Raw genomic sequence first — 16,441 nt, forward strand, 5'->3', positions numbered from 1 at the left:
AGATGAAATTCTCTTCATACCCAGAAGGTTCAGGAGGCTGTTTAGCCTAAGTGGAAAATGGGCCCCGCTCAAGGACCAGGGAGGAGCGTTAAGAATAACCAGGATTGTTCTGTTGTTTTTCCTAATGTCAAGAGGCTTCTGCTTCTAGAACCTGGATCTATAAGTATTCTGTAAGCTGAGGAGAGAACAGCTAAAAGGGATGGCCCAGTCCTAACGACAAGAAATACCCTACGGCTGGACTGACTCTGCTCGAGGGAAGGCAAGAGGGGTTGCAGGTGAGGGCATGGCAGGGCCTCTGGGGAGTGAGCGGCACAGCCAGCTCACCACATTTCGTTCCTGGGTGTCCATGATGAGCAGGACAGCACTCTTCCCCTTCATCTCAGAGTCTCCTCAGTCCCCACATGAGGAAGGGCTCGTCTGGGGTGGCTGGACTCATGTTCTCTATACCCTGGTGGTCAAGGCTCACTAGGTTGGCTTCAAACTCACGGACGCCCTGCCTAGCTTCTTGAGTGCGGAGAGTACAGGTGTGTGTGTGTGTGTGTGTGTGTGTGTGTGTGTGTGTGTGTGTGTATGTGTGTATGCCACCAAGGCCAGTGTCCTTGGGGCTCACTTTCTGGCAAGGGTGTTTTCTTTAGGACTAATGGAGGCACTGTCTTTTGTGAACCACATGGCCTCTGTAGTCAATCAAGTCTTTTTTTTTTTTTAACAGTCAGGTGCCTGTTGCTTGACAAGTGAAAGAACAAACACACCTGGGAAGACAAAAGCAGCCGGGGCGCACTCTGTGAATGAATATTCTGATGATAACAAGTACAGCCAGTGTGGATTGCACGCTGGGAGCTGGGCTGGGTTTGTGTGTGGGCAGCTCTGTTGAACCCTCAGGAGTCTGAGGAGATGTGTTCCCTTCCTCTTCCAGAGAGAAGGTGAGGCTGGCAGAGATGCTGGTTCTAAAGGCGCAGGTCCACCGAGCAGTGTCCAGCATCTCCGCTTTCCCTCTAAATACCAGACTACACATGAAAGAATGGACCAACCTGGGCTACACATGAAAGAGTGGACCAACCTGGACTAAAAAGGGAGTAGGTGTCAACTCAGATGACGGCTGGGGTGGGCCAAAAAAAAAAAATCCCATTTTCTCTGGAATAATGGTCATGGAGGCTGGAGTCCAAAATCCTCACTTTAATTGTTTTTCAGATTTTGAAATTGTAAAACTTAAGAAAAAGAAAGACGAAACAATGCTGTGTACAAAGTTAGTGAAAGAAAGGACAAATGAAAACAGCAGGAACGAGTCTTGAGCATGAAGCAGTGTAAGACAGGTGGGCTCAAAGTTACAAGGTCTATATGGTGAAGCCAAGCGTTACCACCACCACCACACAATTATAAAGCTAGACCATGTGATAGCAAAGGGATAGCGGGAAAGGCAGAGGAAGGGGCCATCTCCACATGCAGGCAGAAGAAGGCCAAAGGCATCAGAGACTAAAGGGAAGAGCCTCAAGCAGAAACCGTTTCAAAGGAAGGCCTGAGCCTCCGGTGACGGGAAGATACGGGGAGTCGCTATGGATGCACGAGAGTAGCAGGGAGTGCTAGCACACTGGTCCTCCAAATGACTTGGTCAAGGACCAGCGGCCTTCTAAGTGCTGGGGTAGCAACATTATTTTGCACTCAGCAGCTCACCCTTCTGTCTGGAGGGTCCAGACCCTACAGCCTGTTCCAGGAGATTTCTTTATTGGCTTTCTCCCTTACCTTCCATTGTGACTCTTGCAAACACACTCCACAGTTACAAAGTCACAGCAGCTCCCAACACTGGAACAGAGATGCCCTGTTAAGTCCACTCCTGACAGCTGTGAGCCTCTTGTATATTCAATAATGAGACAGATGACTGTAGCTGTGGGTAGACCCTTACCACCCAGAGCCCAGGGAGTCCTGGGGCTGTGCCAGGCTGTACCCTGTGGACACTGGAGATGCCTGAGGGAGAAGGACAGCTGACTTCAGCTAATTGAGCCTAGGCTCTCAAGGACTATGTGCAGAGTGGGTGCTGGTTTCGAGGCCACATCCATTCAAACACAGGGCTGGAGGCTGCACTAACAGCCCATCAGTACCGGGACATGGTGATCTATTTGCTTTGTTTTGTTGTTTTTGCTTTTTTCATTTCACCTGATTTGAACGTGGCGGCCAAGTCTCCCAGTCTCAAAATTAGGAAGGAAAATAACCTTCATTCTTTTCTAGCACTTAGTCTAAAAAAAAAAAATCTAAAAGTTTTCCTGCAAAGAATAGTCTTAAGCTCTTTTCTCTCTGAACACAGGAAGACTCATCCGGTCTCTTGCACTCTGGAGCAATTATTAGGTAAAATAGACATTAGAGACAAATATTGCCATGTGAAGGCTGTGATGGTCAATCTAATAACGTAGATGGCCACTAAGTGACTGAGAAGCAGGCAGCATATACAGCGTGGGTATGGTAGACGAAGAAGTGATTGATATCTTGGGAAGGTTTGGAGCAGCATGTCATGAGGTTTGGCCACTCAGCATGGCTCACAGTTTGCAGTTTATGACTTGTTTACTTCAGGCATAGGATTGTGCTGGGGCATGCCAGCCTTTGAGTCCCTCCATCAGCCCAGGACCTTGGTATATCTCAAGGCTGTCTGAAAGCCCTCCTCTCCTGGCTAGCAAGTGGTCATACACATCTGTTTCAGTGCTATTACCTACTGGATCACCAGCCAGGCTAAATTCTAAAGAGCCCTCAAATTAGACAGTTGACTGGGAGGTTTCTGCTGAACACCTTGCTTTCTTGGTGTCTGTTGTCACCAAGCCTACCAATCTTTTCTTTTCTTTTTAAAAGGCCCATTGAGTTTTTTTTTTTTTAATTATGTGTGTGGAGGGGGTACAAGTGAGTGTGAATACTTGCAGAGGCCAGAGGTGTTCGGTCCTCTGGAGCTGGAGGTGGTTATGAGCTGGCAACCAAACTTGGGTATAGTGGCTATACAAATGTTTTCGTTTTGATCCCAGGGGTGGGATGTGAAACTACCTTGTGTGAGGACGTGTGGTGTTTGTCCACTGGAAACAGACTCGTGAGGGGGTGCATGATGTTTGTCCCCTAGAAAAGGAACTGGCTCTTGTGGGGGTCACGGTCTTTGCCGGTTGATAAACATCTTGGTACGGACTCTGAGAGGAGATAAATAGAACCCCCCAAACCAGAGGCTTGGCTTTTGCCTTGCTTATCATTACTTGGCTGTTCATCTCTTTACTTCGAGACACTCTCTACAGAGAACGCTTTGAGGTCCCAGCTGCTGTGGTTGCTTTCGCTAAATTTCTAGTTTGTTGGTTGATGGGTCTTCTGAAATCCTGACGATGAAGAGAGGAATCACCCAAGGAGCTGAGTCTAAGAAGATCTACCTCTCCCGTCCCTATTAGCCTTCTTTGTCTTCTATCTAGAGCAGGTGGCTTGGAAGGAAAATAGAGATATTAAGGAAGCCCAAGAAAAGTAAATTTTAAAAGAGCAGAGCCTACACTTGGGTCTTCTCAGAGAGCATCACAGGCTCTTAACTGCTATGCCATCCTTCCAGACTGCACTCTCCTTTGAAATGTTTATTTTTACTTATGTGCATGGGCGCATGTCTATATATTTAAATGATTTTATTTTTAATTACTTATTTTAAGACCTAAATGAAATTGCTTCCAGTCCCAAGCAGACTTCACCACATTTTCTATTTCAAGAGTTAGTTGTGGGGCTGGAGGTGTGCTGTTTCTTGCAGAACTTTTGCAGCATCCTGCCCTACTCTGCCCAGAATCTGAACCATTCCTTTGTATCCACAATGTATATGCTACCTGCCCATTAGCCATTAGCATCTATGTTATCAGCTGAGCACAGCATCACGGTGCCTGTTTTAAGTATCCCGCTTTATGTGTTAATGTCCCCAAAGTACAAGGGTAGCAATGCTAGCAATGGAAATATGCCAGAGGAGACAGAAGTGTTTCCTTTAAGTAAGAAGGTAAAAGCTCTTGACTTTATTAGGAAAACCAAAATCATATGCTAGGCCTGTAGTAAGAACAAATCTTCTGGTTGTAAAATGGTGATGAAGGTAAGGGAAATTTGTGCCAGTTCTGCCGTCGTATTCCACATTGAGACGTGATGCCACAGTGCCCATGTGCTCAGCACAGAAGGAAAAGGAATTAAATGTAGGGTTCAGCGAGATCTAGTTTCAGCCATCCACTTGAGGTCTTGGGACATGTCCTCTGTAGATGAAGGGGGGGGGGCTGTAAAATCCTCCCTCCAACAGATTATACATTCAGAAGTGCTTGAAAGGCATACCACATCTTCACCCCACACTAATTTAGCCAGATCCTGAGTCTCATACAAAGAACTGCCTGTGATGGCTACATTTGTTTTCAAAACCCTGGCCCCCCATATTCATTCTCTTGGGAGCTCTGGAAAGCCGCATTTCACAGATTAGGACTCTCATAAAGAACTCCCACTAATTAGCCTAGCTCCCCAAACGTCAGACCTAAAAGAATTAGACCTAAGAGAAATCAAAATGAACTTGAGATAATTTTCGAAAATCTCATCCTTTCTGATGTTCTTGGAGCTGCTCGATGCTAGCTGTGGTTATGAAGGTTACGGTAAACCCGAGCATATTGTCAGCATGGTGCCTTGCTGAAACAGGCGGGTGGAGGGAGCAAGCACCCTCATTTGTCACACTCAGGTTCTTTTTTTTACCTAAATGCATGTTTAGAACAAACATATGCAACTTGCATGTGCATCTGTGTGCACCAGGGAGCTATACTATCACAGAGCTCTGCTCTGAGGCCCTTTCTAGTGTCACAAGGCTTCAGGCAACCCAGACAACACTTGACTCTAGCTTAACCTGTGTTTGCATAAGGCAGCGCCACAGTCCATAGTGTCCTTAGTTTGGTAAAGTCTTTCCATCAATGTTTTGTTAGTGATCCCCGCATAGCACCTTTTTATCCCAGTGTTGGGGATGGAAGTTAAGGGCTTGCACACTCCAGGCATGCAGCTTACCACTTTTTGTTTAAAGGAGTATTTAGGGTAAACTTCTAACAAAAACTAAAAACCAAAACCACAGTCTTTTTTGTATCTAGCATAGGCCCATCTTGAGATGTGTATGATGTTAAGACTTGTGACGTGTTTTGGGGGTGGACATTTAAGGTTTGAGTTGGGTGTGGCAGCACACACTAGTAATCACAGCCTTGGGAGGCAGGATTGCTGCAGTTTGGAGTTACAACAAAGATTTGAAATTCGAATTTGGTAAAGACGGGCTAGAGAAAGACCATCTCCAGCAACAGCCAGGCGGGCTTTGTGTACTAGATTAACAGTTACCAGTGCCACACGCACGCACACAATTCTTAAGCTCTGCAGCCGTCAGTGTTTGGGAGATTTCTTGGCAGCAAAATCTAACCTTCTGTGCTTTGTATTTTGTGTGAAGACCTAGGAGTCCTTATAGAAACGCCCCTGTGTTGATTATGCACAGGAATCCGTAATCATTCACATCACACCACTTTACAAACACTAAATAAACTAGATATAAAACCATTAACAGTAGCAACATTATAGTTATAAAGTAGCAACAAAAATTATTGTATGGTTGAGGTCACCACAACACGAACTCTACTAAGGGCTCCCTAAGCCTTAAGGAGGCTGAGAAACATCGGGTTAGATTCTCTCGTTGGTTTTTCTATTGTTTATGCAAACTGTACCCCTCTTTGCATTGAAGTTGAGTGTATTCTGTGAAACTTGCTTACAGGTCTCCTCTTGAGTTTCCCGCATCTTTGTAGCTATGGGAGTCTTACTCATAACCCCCGATTCAGCTCAGTGTGTGTCCCTTGTTGATTCTGCGCAGGTATGACGAAAGCGGAAGCGGAAGCACGCTTGGGGAACCACCAGCACAGCCAGGTGGCAGATGTGTACGCGGAGAGAGAACTCTACTGGAATGAAATGCAGCGTGCCAGGAAAAGCAGATCACAAACAACATGTCTAGGGACCAAAGAGGAAGAATAAACTCGTATTCAGGAAGACTTTGTGGAGGAAAGAATGGCAGCCGCTGAAGGATGGAGCTATCCCAAATCTTTCCACTGGCCAGAGAAGCCCCAACTTTTAGTTCATTACTAAGGAGAGCTAGAACAATGCTTGGAGGGTAGGCGCACTGGCTGCTCTCCCAGTTCTATCGACAGTTCCCAGTCATCAGCACCCACTAGCCAGAGGCTTTACACTTGTTTATAAATCCAGTTTTGGAGTCCAACGCCCTCTTCTGGCCTCATGGGGCACTCCACCCATGTAGCACACAGATGTGCATACAGGCAAAACATCATCATCATCATCATCATAAATATAAACACAATTTAAGCCCTTTATTAAGGGATATATGTCCCATAAATATGTGTACACACAAGCACACATACACACACACACGGAGGAGAAAATTTAAAGAAGGCATCTTAAGGGTTTCTATTGCTGTGACAAAATGCCATGACAAAATGCAAGTTGGGGTTGAGAGGGAGGGCTTATTTATCTTACACTTCCACATTGCTGTTCATTATTGAAGGAAGTCAGGACAGGAACTCAAACAGGATAGGATCCGGTAGGCAAAGGCTGATGGAGAAGTCATGGAAGACGGCTGCTTACTGGTTTGCTTCTCATAGCTTGCTCAGCCTGCTTTCTTATAGAGCCCAGGACCACCAGCCCAGGGATGGCTCCACCCACAATGGGCTGGGCTCTCCCCCACTGATCACTGAGAAAATGTCTTGCAGCTGGATCTCATGGGGGCGTTTCCTTAACTGAGGCTCCTTCCTCTCTGACGACTCTAGCTCATATCAAATTGACACACAAAAACCAGCCAGTGCAGAAGGGTTACAAAATTGAGGTCTACTTCAAAGTTGATTTTGGGTAGATCTGCATAGGAAATGGAATCTTAAATTGTGATCATAGGATAGTTACTGATTGGGGAAAAAGTCTTTATGTCTAGCCTTCTTTAGGAAGTGTGATCTGGTTAAAAGAGTGGTAGTGGCCCCTTTGAATCCCAGAAGTAACCAGGGTGTCTGTATGCATTAACTCATTTGACGATGAAGTACCTGTCTAAGATTATTAAAGTGAAACCAGTGTGAAAGAAAAACCTTGAAAACACTGGCATCTGTCACCAGCGCCTCTCTTTGTTAACCCTTTTATGGTCTGAAGGAATGCAGGCAAGAGGAAAGGCATGGAAAAGTCATGGGGTGTGGGACACTGGAGTCACACAGCCATGAGCTAGTGTTTTTGAACACGTTTCAACCATGTTTGTGTCTTTTCTTATGTTGAGCAACCTGCATACAATGTTCTATTCCACATCTGATGTCATCCCAAGGAGAAAAATGTGGCCTTTTTGTTTGTTTGTTTGAGACAAGATTTCTGTGTGTAGCCTTGGCTGTCCTGGACTCACTTTGTAGACGAGGCTGGTCTCGAACTCACAGAGATCCACCTGCCTCTGCCTCCCAAGTGCTGGGATTAAAGGCGTGCGCCACCACTGCCTGCTGCCTTTCTTGTTCTCATTAGACTTATTTTAGCTTAGCTATAATAATTTTCATGCTCTGTTGTAATAATTCCAATGCACATATATCTCCCTATTTAGACGTCTCTTACCTTTGTGAACTAGGAGCTGCCATGGTTACTGGCTTACAGTTATCAGTGAGGAAACTCTCTGGGGATGTGCGAAAGTTCAAGTCAATGGGTGGAATGTCTTCAAGATCAAGTGGCCGAAGCTGAGGTTTCATTTTGTACATATTGTTCAGGTTAAATTACGTTATGCTGCAGTGACAAGAAATCCCCACACTTCGGTGGCTTAATCCCCCTCCCCAATGTAGTTTATGACTACTGCCCACCTCAGAACTCAGTGGCTGCGGTCACAATGTCGTCACTCACACTTCCCGGCTAGGGAGGCGTCATCTTACTGTTTTGATGTGTGGCAGATTACATGCCATTACGAAGATGCAGCCCTTTCATAGGACTATAGCTGGTCTTGAAGCTGGTGGGAAAGGGTAGCTTTATTTGGGGACAACAGGAGTTGGGAATTTTCAGGCCACAAGTGCTAATGACAATGCCGCTGGGACCAGAGCCATAGGAGGCTGTTTTTAAAACCAGAAAACCAGAGACATGGGGCGGAGAATACAGACAGCGTATGAAGGAGTGCACAGTTTGTTTAAAATTGGGTGTCTGGGGAAAGCAAGCTGGGAGGCACATCGGACTCACAGAGAGCTGAAGTTTAGGATCTCTTAGCAGTCCTTGCAATGAACTGTGCATTCCCATTAAGCAAGATACTTATTCTGGCTTCGCTTCAATACCTCCAAGGGGAAAAGAGACGCGGGGATGGTAATGTGTAACGTCTTCCCTAGTCTGAGGGTTAATGAAAAGTTGAGGGGCATCGTGGACTTAACTCCTTGTTTTCTATTCAATCCCAGAGAGAAGCTTCCTGTTAAACAAAACCAAGTCTTTTTATTCGAGTCCACATTTTCACAGTGATGAATTTTTGCCGTGCTTGCCAAAATTTGAGCTAAGCCTGAATAATAAGTTGACCATTTATTTTATGAATTGGATGCACATCCTGCCGGGCTTCCATGCAGCTATGACAACAGAATCCCTCATCTATAATATCCATCCCCAGCCCTCATCCACGGCTCCCTTGTTTGTCCTGGAGATAATGTATTGATTGAGCCCCTTTCAATGGCATTCTGGCCATGCTTCTCACACGAGGAAGAGTTACTGCTGTTTCCCCCATGAGATCTAGAACGACCGCATTTTTACACATGTTATTTACTGTGTACGTTCTGATATCAAAATGGTCAATTCATTTATAATCTTTTTAATGTGCCTTTGAGAATAAAGGGCCTGTTGTGTTTTGTCTGTGTGGGAGTTCTTTTTCCTGTCTTCGAGCGTAGGTTTCACTTTACAATTCATTAATTGATCTTGTGTCCATGAATAGTTAACATTAATTATGCACAATTAGCATATGATAATGAATGACACACATTCTAAGCACATACTAGACAGTATAATTACTCTGAATATTATTTCGTTCAGCTGTATAGGTCCACAAAATATGATGGATGCCGTGTTCATCCTTCCTCAAATCCATGTACCTGGCCTAGAGTGATGATTTGAAAATGAGCACAGTTGGAAATAAAGTCACAGAGGCCAAGTACTGTTAAGTGCCAAAGAATACTTAGAAGAAACAGGAGTGGAGGTCAGCTGGCCAGCTCTTTTGTTTTTCAGCTCGAAGATTATTTGCAATGCCCTTTGTAGGATTTTAGAACTCATCTTTCAAATCCTTCAGACTGTGAGGGCTGTTTTATGTAAAGTATTCCGACAGGCAAAATGATTCCTTTTTAAACAAGATTCACCCTGCCTGGCGGGCTTACCTTGGAGAACAAAGGCATCTGCAGGGAAACAAACCGCTCTTTTGGGCTTTTGCAGAAGCTAAGGTGGCCGAGCATCTGGGAAGCCCTACAGCACTGTTCAGACGGTCTAAGCACCCAGAGTAGCATGGGCCAAAGAGAAAGAAGGCTGGGCTCGTTCCCTTGACCAGCTGGAATTATGAACAACCAGTTTCACACATGCTCCCATTCTTGCATTTAAGTTTCCTGTTCACACAAAATAGGATGAAGGAGTCGACTAGGGCTGAACTTGGACTCTCTAGTTCCAGGTTTGCTAGCTGGGAGGTCCATCAGCCCCACAAAAGCAAGACATACTTTTTTTCTTTTTAAAGCCTCAGAGGTTCCTAGAAATGATACACCCCGCCCCCAACCTTTCCCTAGACTGTGAGTGTAGGAGAGGGCTGCCACCTGAGCAAGTGAGTTTCGTCCTGTCCCTGTGCTGGCCGCCTCCAGCTGCTCCAAGGCAGGGGCAGGCTTTCTTCATCCCGCATCCCTCCCTCCCCCCCCTACCCTGTGTCCTCAAGTTAACTGTGGGAATCCATCTTGAGAGTTCTTGGCTGACTTCTATTTTAAGAACCGAGTTCAGCCATTATAATTAGTCCCCAGTTTGTCTGCAATCCTCCCAGGCATTCAACACTCCAAAGATCCTAAGCAAGCCCTTGTCAAAAATTTCCCGCAGAAATAAACCTAGCGGCGGAAGCAAGTCAGCTGACTCAAACTGAGAAATGTCTTTCTTATGCCTTTAATTCTGTCATGAAGTGTATAGCACATACACTGCATTTCTCCACAATAATAATCTGATTTATTTTATTTTTAAAAAGTGTTAGCTGGGCGTGGTGGTACATGCCTTTAATCCCAGCAGAGGCAGGTGGATCACTGTGAGTTCAAGGCCAGCCTGGTCTACAAAGCAAGTCCAGGACAGTCAAGGCTACACAGAGAAACCCTGTCTCGAAAAACCAAAAAAAATTTTTTTTAATATTTTAATAACTTGTTATTGAATAGGGCCAGGAAGACAAAACATGCCTTGAGCTTCACCTAACAGTATATTCAGGGGTCTCTAGAGTGCTGGTCTTCAGGATAGAGGCTTCTTGTCATTCAGAAAGTCTTTCCATGTAATAAGCTAAACTAACCACTAAACATTTGCACTAACAGTACTGTGAAGCAAGTTCCTGTCAACAAAAAACAACCTGCAACTGTATGAAGAGTAAATGAAATCTATATTTTATTTGGACTAGAATCTGTTTTTTATTGTGTGGTCATGCAAAGATATCTATGATGCATGGTCAAGGGAAGAGATCACAGACAGGTATAAGAGTATGCTTGTAGACAATATTAGAGCATCTTAAATTACATTTTAAACATTTATTGTGTGTGTGTGTGAGTGTATGGGGAGTGGGGCTCTCAGGCACACATGTGGAAGACAGAAGACAACTTTTAGGAGTTGTGTGTGTGTGCCGGGGGTTCCTGGGGATTGAATTTAGGTTATCAAGTGAGCAGCAAGCACTGTTATCTACTGAACCACCTCACTAGCCACATTAAAAAAAATTTTTTTTTAAATCCTTGTATGGAGTTAGGTCCAGGAAAAATTTGCTTTCCTTGAGAATGAATGATTTAATTTTTGTATCAGATATAGATTATTGCAAGTCTAAAGCAGGCACTACAATCAACCTCAGTTTGAAAACAAGAAGCAAAGCTGTGCACATATTGCCCTGTAACAAACCTAAACAGCGGGAAGCAAACCCTGTTCCTTCAGTGCTTTGCTTGGAGAACTGTATGTGTAACTTAGGCTTAGAATGAAGGGCAGGCTTTAGTTTCCTGTTCAAATGAGTAATTTATATGGACTGACTCTTAAGAATTCCATGGATGCCTTGGAGTGAGAGGCGGGAAGGAGAACTGAAGTCTACACTCCTATAAGCCAGAGGTCACCTCAAAGCTCCTCCTTTCTGCAGCCCTGGCTCTTTTCTTTACAAATGCGTTTTGGGCACTGCAGCTATCCCCTTGGTTCTAGGAGACAGTTCTCTGAGCCAGGAGAATGGAGCATCCATACTCAGCTTTAGTCTTCCCTATGTTAACTAGAATGTTGGCCTTGAAATATTCCTCAAACCCTATAGCTTCATTCAGAGGCTTGGGAATTCAACGTTGCTCATTTTAAAGCCCGCTCCAAATGTGGCCTAATTCAAAATGGGAACTATGGGGGAAATAGTTTATTTTACTACAGATATTTATATGAACCTTACATGTGTTGATATAGTTAGATTTTTATATTAAAAGTAATATTTTAAATCACCTACAAAGCAATGTAGATAAGCCAAAAGCCACACCGTTGGTGGTGAGGCTGGAACTGAGATAGCTCATAGAAGAGCTGGAGATGCTGAGTGATGGGTTTATAGTTTCTGTACAAGTCAGGAGAATGCACAAACAGCATTTAAACCAAATTTCATATTGGAGGTAGCCCACAAGGCTAGAGACCGGGAGGCCAGTCACAGACACTGATATATTTGTATTTTCTAAGCTTCAAAATGCTCATATTTGAAATGAGAACAGACACATAGATCTTGAGGGCCATTGGGGGACTTGAGTGAACAGTGGAAATAAAAAGTCTGGATCAGTGTTTGGTGTGGGTTAGAGGCCCAAGATCATGTCCTGCTTTCTGGTGCATGTACCCTTTATGTTTTTATTGGTATCTGATTTGTGATAAGATGATGATAATTGAATTGATTATGAATCACTGAATGATTCATTAACTACTTCAGGCCCATATGGCCTTTCAACGACTGGCCATATCTAGGAACAAAAGGGCGACCAGTGTTCTTATGGAAGTTATTGGGATGGTGGACCACACAGCAGCTCATGATGATTAAAAAGAACATTGGACACTTTTTACTTTGATTATTTTGTCTCTACTCTAAGCAAGTGTGCTACCATCCCAAATTTAGGATTTATTTTGTCTTTTTATGGTTTTTCATTGCTGTTGCTGCTACAACAAAATACACTTTGTAGATGAAAACGGACTTTACAGAGAACGGCAACCAGAATTGAAGAATGGCACTTTACTTGAGCAATGTAAGACAAGACTTCCCTTCAGACCATGTAAGAGCTTTCCCACTAAAAATAAAAAGCAGCACAAGATGCTAACCTATTGATAGTTGAAATATTATTACCAACACGCATATCTGAAACACATTTGTTTGTTTGTTTGTTTTTTCAAGATAGGGTTTCTCTATGCAGCCTTGGCTGTCCTGTTCTCACTTTGTAGACCAGGCTGGCCTGGAACTCACAGCAATCCACCTGCCTTTGCCTCCCAAGTGCTGGGATTAAAGGCGTGCATCACTGCCGCCACCACCGCCCGGCTCTGAAACACATTTTAAACAAAACCCTCTCTTTGGGAATGTGACTCACCTTTAGAACTGACAGGTAGATTTATATTTTCCTCATTTTTTAAAATATCAAATTTGTCTAGCAAATTCATGCGATAAGGATTGTACTATTCTTATGTATTACTTAAGAAAAAAAACTGTCTGGAATTGTTAATAAAGTCTGATAATCAAATAAAGAAGTAAAGCCCTGGGTGGTGGCACATGCCTTTAAGTCCAGCACTCAGGGAGGAAGAGGCAGGCAGATCTCTGTGAGTTCACAGGCCAACCTGGTCCAGGACAGCCAAGGCTATACAGAGAAACCCTGCAATGAAGAACAAAAACAAATCAAACAAACAGAGGCGTACTGTGACAAGCTTGGGCTTTCTATGAGGGACTCTGGGCCACTGAGGACTCTGAAGAGTTCTATCAGGATGGTGGGGGCAGAATAAATTCTGTCCAGTACCAATAAAGAGTGGAGCAGTGAAGGGGACATTATCCTGAGGCCTTTCTTCCCAAGCAGTAGCCAAAGCATTCACAAAAAGCTGAAGAGTGAGCAGAGATCTCTGGCCCTTCAAACTGACACTCAGAGAAAACCGTCACATTTGGTGCAGCTATGAAGTCGGTGATTGTGAGTCCACACTTGACATTTATTCTGTTTCACATATTACTGGAAGACTTATTACCATATGGCTACAAACCATTAGGAGGCTAAAAAAAAAAAAAATCACATGCTGGTAAGCTTTTGCTTTTGCTTTTAAAATATAAAGTAGATCAAAATGTTTTGGGCTTATCTTTAGTTTATTCACCTCCTTTTTTTTTTTTTTTTTTTGGCATTTCCTGTCCCCTGATATGTTTTGATATGTTTACCATGTAGGGTTAACCATCCAGAAGCCATTTGGTAATAAATCTTTTAGGTGACAAATATTATGTACGCGTCTAAGAGTCAAGCTTGGGGTTATCAGTGAAAGTCAAGAGTCTTCACGGGAGAGGCGTCTTAATAAAGAATCACCCATTTTTTCCTCATACTCCCCAAACTCAGCTAAGGAAGAGCAAGCAGCTTCTTTCCTTTGGTTTCAGCTCACCACCTGGGTAACTGTTTCTACTTGGTGCTGTTCCAAATATGTCCTCTACACATAATATTGCAACTTACTCGGTCAAGACTTATTCCTTTTGCTAAAGGCTAAGTGCCTGTTACAGCCCCACAAGCCGGGATCAGCCATTAGTCTTCATGCACCATGCTGGATGCCCAGCCGGAAAGGGGGAGCCACAGTGGGTGGTTCTCTCTGTCTGTGGTGTCACTACTTAGGGCCACCTTTCTGGAAGATCTACATTTGGGTCCTGGAAAGTGTTCCATGCAGGAGTTGGTGGGAAAGCTTTTTCTGGATCGCTCAAACCTGGCCTAGACGGTTTGGGGCATCTCTGAAAAGTCACCGTGTGATTGATTCCTCTCTTGCATGGATTTATACAGAAGCAGCAAACAATGCAAAGGAAACAGTAGTAGCCATGGGGGGAAGGAGAGGGAAGGGGGGAGGGGAAAGGGGGAGGGGGGGAGAATGATGGGATTTGTGGTTGAGTTATAATGTCTGTGATTTAAAAGCTAAACCTTAGCAATAGAGCTAAAGAGAGTTTGTGAGTAGCTTAGTAGCTGAAAACAAGGGCTTGAGTAAGAGGCTAAAATGGAAGAAAAGAAGGAAGGAAACAAAAGAGGCTAAAGTCTGGGCAGGGATGTTATCCAAGCAGCCCAATCTAAGGACCTTCCTCATACCCAGAGAGGTGGATAAATGTACACAGTAATGATGTTCCACACTATTGAGGACAATGTAGGTCAGCTTTACGTCACTGTGACAAAACAGCTATAGTAATGTTATTTATATTTTAATCCTGTCTCTCTGTGTGTAAGTACATGTGTATGTATGTGTGTGTGTGTGCATATGCATGTGTTTACACATGCCATAATGCTCATGTTGTGGGCAGATGACAACATTTGGGAGTTGAGTTAGAGCATTCTGGGACTCGATCCCAGGTCTTCAGGATTGCAGAGCAAGCCTTTACCTACCGAGCCATCCCATCAGCCTGTTATAAATTCGCTGTTGAGGAAGAATGTCTTTTTTTTTTTTAACTGTATCGTTATAGTCTTGGTCACAAGTTGCTTGCAGACTCCTTCTTGGTGCAGGCCTAAGATAGAGATCTTTCAGCTCAAGGAGTTGAGTGAGCTGAGAAAGATGCAGGAAAAGACCAAGAGCTCCAGTAGCCCCATGAAGGATCCTGACCTTCTATCCAATGAGCTTTACCTCTTAGCGGTGCTACCATTGTCCCCAGCGTGGACCTGAAAGACCAAGCCTTTTAAATGGGCTGTGGGGAATATTCCAGGTCTGAACTGCAGCAGGCACTGCAGCCAGGGTGACAATAAGCCTTTTCAGTTCATTTCCCTCATTTTACCTAAGAGACACTGAAGCTTAAAATTAGATACTTCATCCCACGTTTCAGACTTTAGCAATTGTAATTGTTGGCTGTATCACTGCGCTGGTGGCTTAAACAACTGTCGCTTATTTCCTCTGAGAATAGAGGCTCCAAGGCCAAGGTCAAGGTGCCAGCTTGGCTGGTCTGTTCTAAGGCCCCACTCCTTATTCTGAAGATAGCTGGCATCATGTAGGTCTCCCTCTCCCTCTCCCTCTCCCTCTCCCTCTCCCTCTCCCTCTCCCTCTCCCTCTCTCTCTCTCTCTCTGTTCTATACTCCCTTACTTTAAGGAGAAATTAGGGTCATTCTAATAACCTCATTTTTGCTTAATTATCATTTTAAAGACCTAAATATGACCCGCTGGGGTTAGGACTTCAACATGTGAACGTGGGGGAATATGTTTACATGTTCCATCCCATTACAGCAATTATTATGTGTCTGTTAACAGGCAAGTTTACCATGGATATCATGATTAAGTTAGAATAGCAAATAGTAGACAGAAACCACTCTAAGTACCTAAAAACAAGAAATTTATTCCAAAGAAATAGTTCTATGCGTGATGGATGAATCAAGAAATGCACAGACACAACCCAGAGATGAATGAATGCAGGGAGGTTTTTTTTTTTTTCCTGTGACCGAGAGGGATGAGAGGATGGTAGGTGATGTCATTGAGGCAGCCTGGGGTCTGGGGACGCCCAGTGGGTCAGAGTTGCTAGAGCTAGGGCAAAAGAGAGCAGGGCTATTGGACAAGAAGTGGAACCATTCCAGGGGGTGGGGGGGTGGGGGGTAGGGGGGTTGGGGGGTGAGGGGGGGTGGGGGGGGCGGGAAAGAATGGTAAGAATGCCACATGAAAGAACAAGCTCAGCATCTGGGTCTCTCCCTCCGTACTGTTTGCCTTCCTACTCGCTTGACTGTGCCCCGTGGCAGAGGGCTAAGGACTCACAGGAACCAAGAAGGGGAAAGGCAAGAGATGTTCAGAGCTATCAGCCGAGGACCAACACACCGGCTACTTAAGGAACGTTTATTTCGTGACTTGCACAGAGCATCTTTGAATAGTTGCTTCATGGGCCTTGTTCCATCAGCAGTTAAATCCCTTTAAGAACTGTGGAATAGCAGCATCTGAATTGTTTACAGCTGCCTTAAAGCCGGGACATGGGTGTTCGCGTGTGTAAATCCAGCTCCCCACAATCACAACGCACCCACTCTGCCTGCCCCTGGAC

The 16,441-nt window shown here is 44.4% G+C and overlaps 1 long non-coding RNA gene across 1 annotated transcript; it reads left to right on the forward strand.

Annotated features, from left to right (window-relative positions):
* Positions 1 to 710: 710 nt before the first annotated feature.
* On the forward strand, positions 711 to 6,337 carry LOC311606661. The gene is made up of 3 exons (XR_014782391.1): positions 711 to 807; positions 914 to 1,073; positions 5,849 to 6,337. It is a non-coding gene; the product is annotated as an uncharacterized lncRNA (long non-coding RNA).
* Positions 6,338 to 16,441: the final 10,104 nt, after the last annotated feature.

The sequence above is a fragment of the Acomys minous genome (genome assembly GCF_964271855.1).
Source record: "Acomys minous genome assembly, chromosome: 10".
In the NCBI taxonomy this organism is placed as follows: Eukaryota; Metazoa; Chordata; class Mammalia; order Rodentia; family Muridae; genus Acomys; species Acomys minous.